Source organism: Oreochromis niloticus, linkage group LG3 (genome assembly GCF_001858045.2).
Source record: "Oreochromis niloticus isolate F11D_XX linkage group LG3, O_niloticus_UMD_NMBU, whole genome shotgun sequence".
NCBI lineage: Eukaryota > Metazoa > Chordata > Actinopteri > Cichliformes > Cichlidae > Oreochromis > Oreochromis niloticus.
The window spans coordinates 81052392-81065309 of NC_031967.2; the positions used below are offsets into that span (position 1 = coordinate 81052392).

Genomic DNA, 12918 nt, shown 5'->3' on the forward strand with positions numbered 1-12918 from the left:
TTCACGATCTTCCTGGCCTTGGTCCAGCACCGCCTGCTGTAGATTGAGTGCAGGTCAGGGAGCTCGGAGCGGATGGTGCGCTCAGCTGATCGCACAACCCTCTGTAGAGCTCGTCTGTCCTGCATGGTGCTGTTCCCGAACCAGGATGCTATATTACTTAATATAGCATGTTTTTTCCAACTACATGAATGTATTATTTCTGTGTGATTTATTACTGTTACTGAAGGCTACTCGCCATATCAATACCAACTAGATTTTTAAATCTTAACATAAAATGAGTAACAGTAGGGTGGACATTAGGTAAGGCTGCACTTTTTGTTATAAACACAACGGATTACCAGACAAAAATTACTACACTCCTCAGGGACAGTAATATCTATGAAGCCCTGAAAGGAGACCCCACAAGCAGCTACAAAAATACATTTCAAGTTCTTGAAGGCAACCAATAAAAGGACAAAATCATTTACTAGCCTACATATCACCGTCTATAACCAGGCGAGGCTATACCCTGTATTTATGGACTTCCTAAGGTCTACAATGATGGGGTCCCACTCAGACCCATTGTTAGCAGCATAAACTCTGCCACCTGCAACATTTTTAAACACCTTGCTATCATCCTAGCACCCCTTGTGGGGAACACCTGCATCACATCAAAAACTCCACTGATTTTTCCATTTATGTCCACTGTGAATGACCAAATTTGAACAGAGGCGGTGGCTAATTAAGTGATTATGTAAAATGATTTTAAGGTGTTGTAATTGAGCCTCTGTTCAAAGATGGTTATTCACATTTTGGACAAAGAAGACAGATGGTTTGAAAGAGTAGTGAAAGAAGCCATCTATGTCCACTCTGAACGACTATCTTTGAACAGAGGCGGTGGTTTACGATGCCAACTGTCTGCCATCTACAGGGTGGGCCATTTATATGGATACACCATAATAACATGGGAATGGTTGGTGATATTAAAGTCCTGTTTGTGGCACATTAGTATATGTGAGGGGGCAAACTCCTCAAGATGGGTGGTGACGATGGTGGCTATTTAGAAGTAGGCCATCTTGGATACAACTTTTGTTTTTTCAATAGGAACAGGGCCATGTGACATATCAAACGTATTGGTAATGCCACAAGAAAAACAATGGTGTGCTTTGTTTCAACGTAACTTTATTTTTAGATGTTCATGTAAGCATCATACGCCGCTGATATTTGAGTCTGTTATGCCGTCTTCTTCAAAATCTATGTGTGAATCAACTCTATTTCTGACACATTTTGGTGTGGTGGGTATATGAACTAGATCAAAATCTGATATACTGTACTCAAAAACATCACTGAAATAATGAGGCAGCCACTCACTCGGGGGTGTTGCAGGTCCGCTGATGAAGATCGGTTGTGACTCTCCACTGTTGCACAAAGCTCCTGGTTTTTGTTGTTCTGGGAGGTCGATACTGCTTAAACATTCCAAAAACGTCAGGGATCGTTGGTGTCTTGATCATCATGAGGAGGGGTACTGTTCTGCCGTCTGTGAAGATAGCCATGTGTTAAAACATTTTATACATGTCTCTACCCGTTTCAAACAGAATAAGCGTGTCTCCCTCTCTCTTTTTATCTAATTTATATATGCCTATGCTTACCTTGTAGTGTGCGTTATTCCGGACGGTCCTGCTTCTCCACACACACGGTTCTCTGGCGTGGCTCTGTATGTGTAAAACGGTCGGTCTTAGAACATTTGTAATTGTTTAACCCCTTTTTTTTTTTAAATACACAACTATACACCCCGTTGTATACACACCTGTTGTAATGTTGGGCTCTGTGGTCGCGGTGTCTGAATGTTTTCCTGCTCAGTTTGTTAAGCCTGGAACAAATCAAAGAAAAACGCTGTTATTACATAATTTAAAACAATCATGCGTTTAAAACATACATACGTTTAAAAATCCCATAATTCTGTACACACCTTGTGCCTGTTAGAGAACTTGTTCCAGCTGTAAAAGCGGCAGTTTCTAAAGAAACGGGGCCTGTGCCGTTCTCCCGAACTCCTAAAAATTAGGCTTTTGTTTTAGGAAAAAAAATAGTTTGAATATCCTATAATATGTTAACATAACACCTTTAAAATACAATAATAGGTTTTGTTTTACTTACCGTTTACGATGTCCATGTTATAAAGAACGATGTTAGTGTTGATGATCGCAAAGAAAATGGTGTGCTCCGCAGCGGATCTTGACGCGTAAATGGCTAAGGGTTTCGGGCTCTGAGCGTGTTTTATATAGGATGGGTGTTTCCAAAAAGAAGGTATGTCTCCAATCAATTTAAATGAGACCCTTCAGGGCTTTTGCCTTCTCAAGGAATTATAAATGAGCCGATACTTCAGACAATAGGCGGGGTCCCCGCTCGACTGGTTCACCTGTCCCTTTTACCTTTTCCTAAGGAATCACAACAATTAAATGATACCCGCAGTGGGCTTTTGCAATCCTGAACAATTTCAAACAATTAACCGGCTGTTGAAAAGACAGTGCGGGTCTGGGCGACTGGTTTAGAAGTATCACTGCAGCATTTATTTTCTAAAGGGCTGAATGTTATTTACGACCATCTGTTGTGTTAAAAACTACTCTGAAACCATGAACCCTTACGGAAGAAATTCCCATTTGATCCGTTTTTAAAATAAAAGGCATGCATCGCTGCATGCTGTGACATCAGAATCACAAAATGAGTGTGATTAAAACACAATTAGTTTGAAAGTGATATTGCCTGCTTATAGCATTTATTTTCTAAAGGGGCTGAATGTTATTTGTGACCATTTACTGTGTTAAAAAACTAGCTGGCTCTGTCTCCCTCTTAGTTCAACATTCCGAAATCCCAATTTTTAAATAAAACCCGTGAAAGAAACCCCAGTAGATGCGTAAAACTAGTTAGATTAAAAACTAGTGGTTTTGTGAAGAGGCTGAAATTGCCCGTACAGAAGAAATTCCCATTTGTGCCGTTTTTAAATTAAAATGCTTGCATCACCGCAAGCTGAGACATTGTCAGAATCACAACATTAGTGTGATTAAAACACTATTACCAAAACGTTTGACTAGATGTAAATAAAAAGCATTCCAGCTCTGTTAAGGCAGACTGTGAACCAAAACGGCTTCCACCCCTCCACGCAAAAACAAAGAATTGCTTTTAAGAACACATATGTCTGCATAACTGAATGTTGAGACACGCCAAAGCGATAAAAATAGTTTAATTATAAACCCTATGGTTTGATTAAATTAAAAACCAGATAAAAACACATGAACTCATATAACCCCACTGACGCCCTGTGTGTTTCCACACATGAACTCGCATACCCCCGAGCACACCTGAACGCGCATGCGCACACGCACGAAACAGGTCAAACAGGTTGTCAAACCGGTTTGGTTGGCCGCCATCTTGAAGTAGTGCCATCTTATTACTACTGATATAAACTTCAGAGATGGAAAACAACAGAGGTATGATCTGAATGTTTTGATGACTTGATCCAGATATGTGTTCTCCTCGAAACACGGTGAGGTCACTCAATCAAAATCAGTCAGTCCCTCCATCTCGACACCCCTTTTTGTATATGAACTTTTGTTTATTCAGTAAAAATAAAGGATAGTTTCTCTCATATCTGAAAAATCAGTCGTAAACTTTATAAGTATTATAAAGAGGTATTACATAAAGGGACTGTAGAGAATTCTTCTGTTTGTCTGTTAGAGAAGGAGCTCTGCTGGCTGGTTGTTAAATAGTGCAGAGGGTGGTCAGGTTTATGGACTGGTTCTTATACAGCGCTTTTCTACTTGACCACTCTAAGTGCTTTATACAACTTTCCTCTTTCACCCATTTATACAAGCTTTGTTGTTTTTGCTACCTAAGAGCTCACTCTGATTGTAACATCGGAGAGCAACCTGCAGTTCAGCATCTTGCATGAGGATTCTTTTAGAAGTCCAAATCCTTCTCAGATTTATAATCCAACACGTCAATTACGATGATGATGATCATGATGAGGAGGCGGAATAGAGTCAAATCCAAGTCCAACATGGATAATTTCCCCTCAGTGCTGCTGCTGAAATTTCCAACAATGAACTTCTGGAATCCTTTGAACTGCTCATCTTGCAGGGCGGCGGAGACTGACCCAGAATGCCTCCAGACATCCCAATTCTCACCCCATCTCTCTCTCTTTCTCTCCTAGTCAACCAATCAGGTGTTTACATAAGATTTACTGACCCTAAGCCCCACCTTATTATCCTCTCCATCTCTAAGGCAAAGGTTATTTCATTGAATGTCTTCATTCAGCTCACATTTCATTAGCACATTAACTTTAACATAAGTCCTTTTAATCCAAATATTTTTCATCTTTAAAACTCAATACAGTCACTACAAGCCCCTTTTTCAATAAAACATACACTTTAAATGTCGCACATTCAGAGATCAGTGTGTCTGTGTGTGCTCTCATTCACACACACATACGGACACTCACACATGCTCAAAGTAACTCTCATGTCTCATGGCCGTTTTTACACAGGCTTTCAGCTGGCCTGAATTAGACCTGCTGTGAATGCTGCCATTGCCCAACTCTCTGTGAATGGTACTCATGGACATTAATCATTCATTCAGTGGTGCTAGTTTCAGTCATTGTGCAAATGTACTGTTTATAAGATTGGAAACCTGCAGTCAGCTGAGACTGAAGAAGTCACTTGGATGAGTGACGAAACGTCCATTTTTGCTAAAAGTGTGGTGCAGGCACTGTTTCAGGTCATCTCCCGAGTCAGCATCCAGAGTTACTGACTGACGAGGGCAGTTGTTCATGTCTTGCACACTGAAAGAGCTGTATGAATTATTGGGCATTAAATCTATTCGGACCAGTGTTTACCACCCTTAGACTGACGGGCTGGTAGGGAGGCTGAATAAGACTTTAAAGTCCGTGATTTGGAAGTTCATTCGCAAGGATGAATGCAATGGGTATCGCTGGTTAGACCGTACGGTTACGGTGTAACCTTGGTTCTCTTAGTGAGAAACTCTCTCCACACCGTTACATATTCCATATGTACGGGGTAACTCTGTAAGACACCCCGCGAGGAGACTGTGCAACCGAACCGCCGAGAGTGAAGGTGCCAGGAGTCAGTGACAACGCACCAATAGAGACACCACCCTGGTCAGGGCTTCACAATGCGAAGGCCAAGCCATGGGGTGGAGGCAGCAGTCTGCAGACGCCAGACTGGCCTGAACCGGTCGTGCAGGACGTAGTACCGCAAGTGACTGGCCACTCAAGGTCAGCCCGGGAACCGCGAGGCAGACCGCCAGGGAGCGCAGCACACCGAGCTGCAAAGTAGCATCCCGCTGGTCACATTGGCCCATGACATGCGGGCAATGCCAGACAGAGAGTCGGCGCCACAGGCTGGAGAACTCTCACTCGCCACAGCGAGGTCTGACTGGTGTGTAAGCCGGCGAAGCGGGCAACACACCAGGGGATCACAGCCAGGAACCGCATGTCAAGCCAGGGACGTGACCCGTGCATCCTCAAAGCCGAAGCCACCGTTGACAGACGTGGGGGCTGGCAGCCTAGCTTGCAGAAGTGGAGGGCTGAGCAAGGCGACGACCCGAAGGTCCATCCCCAGCACCGTCACCATGTGCTTGTCCGCAGACAGAGGAGCCTCAAGATTGAACTCGGAACGAGACACTCGAGGTCAGACACAAAGTCCCAGCCACTGGGCGTCCCCGTGCTGGCCGTGTAAGTCGGTGACACACAGGCAAGCACCAACAGGGAGCCAACATTGCAGGCATCGCTCACTGGCCGAAATGTCAGACATAGCAAGGTCTGACAACCGCAGCCCGCGGCATGAGGTTGGAGAGATGGAATGCCAGAAGCACGGGCGGTCGGCTAGGACGAGCCCGTGAGTACGCTCCCCAAGGATCTCCAGCTGGGGCCTTTGGTGCCCAGGGCCCGAACCTGGAATCCCAGGAGCAGAGAGGGGAGGGGAAGCGTAGCTCACCGAGTCGCTAAGAGTGGACCCTGCTGGGTGCCTGCAAGAAGCGGGCAATGCCAGACAGGGAGCCAGCGCCGTAGGCTGGGGAACACTCACTCGCGGGCTGAGCCATCAGACACAGCGAGGACAAACTGGCGGGCAAGCCAGAGAATGCGGGCAACACGCCAGGGAACACAGCCTGCAGCCACAGCAGCCTATACGCCAGAGAGAGACTGGCTAAGGAGGCTGGAGAACACACATTCGCTGGCTGACGTAGCAGACACAGCGAGGCCCGACTGGCGTGTAAGCCGGCAAATGCGGGCAACACGCCAGGGAACACGAGCCGGCAGCTGCAGTGCAGCCGCTGGAGAGGAGTTCCAAGCCAGGGACACGACCCGCAGGTCACCCCAGGGCCAAGCGGCTGCTGCTTGGATACAGCCGGCGCCGCAGGCTGGAACACAGCACAACTTACCAAATTTCCCAGAGGAACCCACCCGAGGCATTAATAAAGTTTTATCTTATCTTGTCTTATCTTAACTGCTAGCTGGCTTATCAGACACAGCGAGGCCCGGCTAACATCTAACAGGCGAACCGCCTGCAGGGAGCCGGCCAGAGAACACTCACTCGCTGGCTGAGCGTCAGACACAGCGAGGTTCAGCTGGCGCGTAAACCGGTGAAGCGTGGGCAATACGCCAGGGGAACACAGCCTGCAGCTGCAGCAGTAGCAGCAGCAGCAGCAGCAGCGGCAGCTGCGGCTTAAGCTGCAGTCAGAGCCGAAAAGCCGCCCCATTCGAGTAATGACAGACATTCACTTTTCTACACTGATGAAGCCACAAATTAATGTGCTGACTTGAAAAAAAATGTACCTTCTGACAAAACAAACAATATGTAAATATGAAAATTTGTTATTAGAAAACAGAATTTTTTTTTTTTTTTAGATCAGTACATTTCACAGTAAAAATATCACAGCAGGAGTATATTACTACCAGTGTTGGGCAAGTAATTAATTATAGTTACTTCTTCAAAAAAGTAACTGAGTTACAATATTCTTAAAGTAATTAATTACTTGAAAAGTAATTTGTGTTACTTTAAAAGAAAGTTTAACCCTTTGGGGTATAATTGGCCATTTTTTACTACTTTTGATTTTCCCTCCACATTTTACCTTTAAAAACTATTTACTTTGCCTTGTTTGGTTTCATCCTTTTCAGCACAACCTCACGTGTCTGAATTTACAGTCATGTTTTCCTTTTTGACAAACTGTATTAACACAACTGATCTAAAATCAGACAAAAACATAAAATCAGAGTAGAAAAAGTTATATTTTTACTGTAACAACCATAAACATGACTCAAGTCTCAGCCTGATGTCACTTCAGTGAAAGCTGAACGCCGACTTCTTAACAACAAACTGATTTTATCTGATCCAAAGTTTGTCCTGATATAAGAGCTGAACATCAGGTCCAAACATCACAGAAACAGTCAAACTCTTAAAGGAGGAAACAAAGCAAACTTAGTTTCATCACACACCAACAACAAGCTCCACTCCACACCTGGACACTAAACATGGACACACAGGTGAGCTGTGTTGGGATTCAGAGATTCTTTTATTGTTACCATATTACCTGCCTTATCATAAATGCATTGATAACATGTTTTACAGTATTATTTTATCAGTAATATTTCTTATAGGGTTCATATTGCATTGAAGATGTTTGTCATCACATTGACCTTTCTATTCACAGGTTGAGTTCATTCTATACACATTGCATATCTGTGCTTGTTTAGAGTTGATGTTCCATCCAAGAGGGTTTTAAGCTTCACTGGTGAGAGTGTCCAGGTGATACATGTTGAGGGAGGATGAGAACATAGCAGGTTAATTGCATGCATGCTTACAATACACATATTAATCTAGTAGCAGGCCTGAGCGAAGGCCCAAGTGTCTTCTGCTTCTTTTTGAGACCTGCGCCAATTCTGTTTACTTAGTGATTGGTGACGAGGGTCAATTATTAGCTCTTAACGATCCCGAAGCTTGAAGTTTATTACCTTAAAAGGCAGGTGTTATAGAAAAGAGAAGTTATATGACTGTTTAAAGTTATTAAGATGTACGAGATGTGCTCATGTCTGTAAACAATGTATTTTTGACCTGTATTGACGTGTATGTGTGGGCGTTAATTTTCTATGCTATAAAACCAGCATTCAATGTATTTTTGTCAGAGGAAGACATATGCTGATGTTTCCTCTCCTGTTAATAAACTCATCGTTTGATTGCACTTGTCCGGTGCCTCCGTCGTTTGTTGTCTGGTCTGCAGTTGATCGATCTCGCTTCATTTGGTGGAGGATGCGGGCAACTGAAGATCAGCAGAAAGAAGTACAGGTGTTTGTTGTCGGCGGAGGTCGAGGCCAGATCAGGTGATCGGACGGCAGACGTCACGGTGATTGCTTGACTACTGGGCCCACATAAAAAAGGTAAGGCACAAACCTCTTAAACGGAAATTGTGCTGTATTGGGACATAATTCTAAAATATGTAGTCAAGTGGTTATCCGTTGATCTCTGTTTTGAGTTTTGTTTGAAACGAAAAAAGCAGTACTGAGCTAAAAGTAATTTGAGACGTTGTGTTAAGGAAATAAGAGAGAAAAGAGACCAATGCATGTGTAAGAATAAGAGAATATAAGAGTTTATTGGTCATATTCTGGTTTAATAAGTGTCAAGTTCAGGGGTGCAGACCCCCTCCCTATTAGAGACGTCTATTAGGGTCCGTCGGCGTGCGGGACTGGAGATTGACCATCTACCAAGACTTGGGACCTTGGTTTTAAAATTGGTTATGATCAGAGGATCATTTTGAGAGACACTTAATTGTGAGAAGAAGAGTAAATACCGGACGCAAGGGTCTGAGGAGTTGATATATGATATAAGAGAAACTCAGGCCAGCCGTGAGCTTGAGGTTTTGCAGCAAACCGAGCCGAGCAGTGAAAGTGAAACTAAACTTCTGAGAATAAATACTGTGAGTTACGAGAGACGATTAAAAGCATTACCTGTGCATTTGTGGACCCGCCGTGGTCAGTGAAAATTTGTGGCCCCGCCGTGGCCCGTGAAAAGCTGTGTTTTTGTTGATATATCTGGAGAATCTGCGGACCTGTTGACGTCTCTTAAAGACGAGCAGCGGTGTGTATATCCGGGTTGTTGGGACCCACTCATACAGCTGGAAACCGTGACGTAAGAAACTGTCTGAAATGATTTAAAGTGCCAGCCGGCTGCAGCTCGGGTGTGTGAGAGGCTGTAATAAGTCTCTTTTCCCGTTCTTTTCTTTCTGGGGAAAAAGTGCGCAGTTAAAATTTGGGTGCGGTCACTTCCCCTTTTAATTTTAACAAAGAACAGACACATTGATTGAATGAGGGGTAGATAAATAGGCATGCTCATTTCTGGATCATGCCAAATTGAATATTCACGTACAGGGGATTCTATTTATATGAAATGCATTTGTCGTGCTGAAACGCTAGAGAACCGTTATGGTTTTACAGTTACTGCAGAAATAAGACGGTCAGAATTAGAACTATATAGCTTTTTGTTTCGTAGTTTTCTCATATTTAGGGTTTTGGAAAGATACAGTGAGAGACCGCACGGAGATCCCATCCCGCGCGCACATTTTCTGACTTCTCTGACTGTGCATTCAGGGGTTTTCAGATAGAGTATCAGTGGACCGGATAACCGGACCCGTAGTTAAATACACGGGTTATCTTGATGAAAATAGGAACTCAGTGATAAATGGTGGTGTATTACTTTTGAATGATTTAAGGGCTTACATTGTTTTGAAGGAATCTGTGCATTGAATGGGCGAGGCAGACCCTGGAGTTTTTAGATTGGATCAGAGAGACATAACTGGCTTCACTTTCACCGTTTTGCTGACGCCAGTAATTCAAGGCGAGCCAGTACAGGTGCAAGTGGAGGTGTTTGTTTGCTGTGAGACAGCAGACTTAGAGTATGATTTTCATAGAACAGTGTGCTTAACTGAATTAGAGTTCCCCAGTTTTCTGGATAATTGTTTGCGTCTAGTAGAAGCCCTAGACCAACTGGTGAAACAGAACAGTGAAGAGAGGAGAGAGTTTCAGCAATAACTGATACTGTGTCATATTATTTTGCTCTCGGCAGATACCGAGAGAATTTATGGAATAACTTACGTGGTTGTTACTTGGCTCTCCAGAAGCAGATTTTATGATTGGAGGAGGCTTAATTTTCCTGCCGATAATGAGGCATGGTATATTGTACGTCTATAAGATTTGAGTTGATTAATTTCCCCGAAGGAATCCATGTGATAAGTCTAGCTCAGGGGGAAACACAGGATAATTATTATATCCTTATACTCTCGGCATTTATGATTGAGGAGCATCTCCCTGAGTTTTTTGGTTATTGTTTAAGGCAGTTTAGAGAGCTGACTGAAATGGCTGAGAGGGCATCTGCTTCTGAAGGCCAAAGTTGAGTTTCTATACAAGTAAAATCCTTTGGGTTTTTTATCAAAGTCATACCACCAGATATTGATTCAGTTAAGAGCTATCGGTGTACTATATTATTTTAGTCTATTGAAAGGAGATGATCAATTATTTCTCAGTATCGGCCAACTTAACATTCGTGGGTGAGGTCACTTATTTGGAACTGTATATATACTGCGAGACTGAGGACACAGATCATCAGTTGGTTGTACAGGCAGCTTTGGCTGACTCACAGATTTCCTCGTTTCTGTGGGGTTGTGTAGATTTAGTTCAACGCCTTGTCGCCCTTTATGAGAGCGAGTTAGCCAGCTAAGAAGCTACTGGGTGCGGTCAACTTCCTCTTTTTACTTCCTCGTTTACAAGAAGAGAAATACGCACTGTAGGCCCCTGTAAGAGTAAGAAATAACGCTGTATGCCCCTCATTGATTTTAAAACAGCCCGTCTTGTTGAACAGTGTGATTTTAACTTTAAGCAGAAAGAGCAGAGAAGTGTTTTTTGATCTTGTTCATGTTAAAATAGCTGAAATCTAGAACTACGCAGTATCTCACTCGGCCTGCACTTCCTCTTTTTACTGAGGCCTTGTCTATAACCACCACGAACTAAAATTCTGCACAGAAAGTGGTGTGACTAAGTGTGTTTGGTGTTTAAAGCAAGAACTGCAGCCGGTTTGGTGCTTATTTTAAAGTGTTGAAAATTGTGGCTGTTTTAAGAAGTTTGTGAAATAAAAGCTGTGCTGTCTGGCCCCGTGTTGGTCAGTGTGTATATCAAGCAGGTATAAAAGAGGAAGCGTCTGGGTGGCCGACTACCGTACTTCTGACGGAAAGAAGGAAGTGTCTGTTCTCTGGCCCCAGAGCTTCTGATAAAGAAATAGGAAGTCACGCCGAGGAACTTCCGAGGGCGGGCACATACAGCAGCCATTTTGTAAGAAGTTTAGATAAGCAAGATGGCGGAAAGTTTAACCAGGACATCCAGTGGACAAAAAGCATATAAGCCACTACATGATCAGCTTGAAGAGTTAAACAAAGCCATCCACATGGCCTGCACAAAAACAACTAAAGTAGCAGACAAAGAATTTAAGGCTGTAAGGAAACATGTTGAGAAATTATGTGCTGTTCAGCAAAGAACTTTGCAAGATAGACAACCTCTTCACCTGATTTTTGAAGAGGAAAGGGAGAACTGTGCAAAAAGATTACAGCAATTCACATACACATGCAATAAACAGACACACCAAAGCAGAAATAAAACTCTTAAAGGAAACTCACGCAAAACTCTGCAGATGGATAATACTGTGTAAAGGGATTTCAGCTTGGATGAAAGATGATGAGGCTCAAGCTCAAGAGGTAAGTTCACCTCTCCCACAACAGGAAAAGAAACCAGAAAATGTAGAACAGGTGCTCACCATGATGAAATCTTTTCAGGAATTGCAGCAGGAAAATAAGAAACTGGAAGGACAAATATATTTGCTGAACACAGCAAAGGAGAAACTGGAGCATGCGCATGCGAAGCTAGCACTGTCTTCCAACCCTCTCCCCACCTCTTCTGAATTACTAGGAGACACACTGCCACCACACCCACCTCAATCACCAGTAGACTCTTTGCAACCGTTCCATCCTTGGGTCGTTCAGGCGCCATCTGCTCCGCCCCCTCCTTATGTTTTCCCCATAATGTCTTTAGCAGGAGGAGAGATCAGAGGGCCACAAGGACAAAAGGGCGCAGTAATTGGAGGTTTTGCAGATGTTGTACACATTACCCCTGAAGCAGCAGCAGGTCAGCTACCTAGCACACAGCCCAGGGCGGTACAGCCTATGGGTATGGGAGGAGCAGCTTCAGCTAAGGCTGGAGCCTCAACTTCATCTCCCAAGTCTGTAGATTTTATGGAGTTTGATCCATTAAAAACACAAGGGGAACCTGGAGCTGAGGATCACCCAAGTGTGAACTCAGCTACCGGTCAGCAAGAGTTGAAAAAAGGAACCTCTGTTACCCCCTCAACAGGTGGGACAGCCTCACCAGCCGATGAGGTTCGGAGGCTGGAGTTTACTCCATTGCCTACCCCAGGTAGAAAAGAACAGCCCCAGCCAGTAAAGACAGCTGGGATCGAAAAGCCTCAGTGGGTAGGGGAAGTTTATGGAGAAGTGCAAGCTGATAAAGATGCTCTGGCAGATATTCTGCGAAGAGTAATCAAAGTAGAAGAGAGAGTAAAGAAAGAAAACTTCGCTGTCTTTGATGAAGAAGATGAGATAGAGGAAGAGAATGAGCCAGACTGTGTGGAAGGTTGTGAAGCTCGACCGGACACCAAAATGGCAGGAATGAAGTTGCGATCACAGAAAACTGTGTATCGGACGGAAAAACCGAAACAAAAGCTGGTGAACCAGGATAAGACTATAGCAGGGCGAGAAAAACGACAGTCTGTGTTCAGAAAATATAATCTGCTGAAGCCTGAAGAAAAGGAAGTGCACTTCAAGAATAGCTTAGAT

General features: G+C 43.7%; 1 long non-coding RNA gene across 1 annotated transcript; it reads right to left on the minus strand.

Moving 5' to 3' along the window:
• Window positions 1-1627: 1627 nt before the first annotated feature.
• LOC109199811 (uncharacterized) lies at window positions 1628-2356 on the minus strand. Its single transcript, XR_002060112.1, has 3 exons — window positions 1949-2356; window positions 1787-1849; window positions 1628-1691 (listed from the first exon to the last, which is right to left on the minus strand). It is a non-coding gene; the product is annotated as an uncharacterized LOC109199811 (long non-coding RNA).
• Window positions 2357-12918: the final 10562 nt, after the last annotated feature.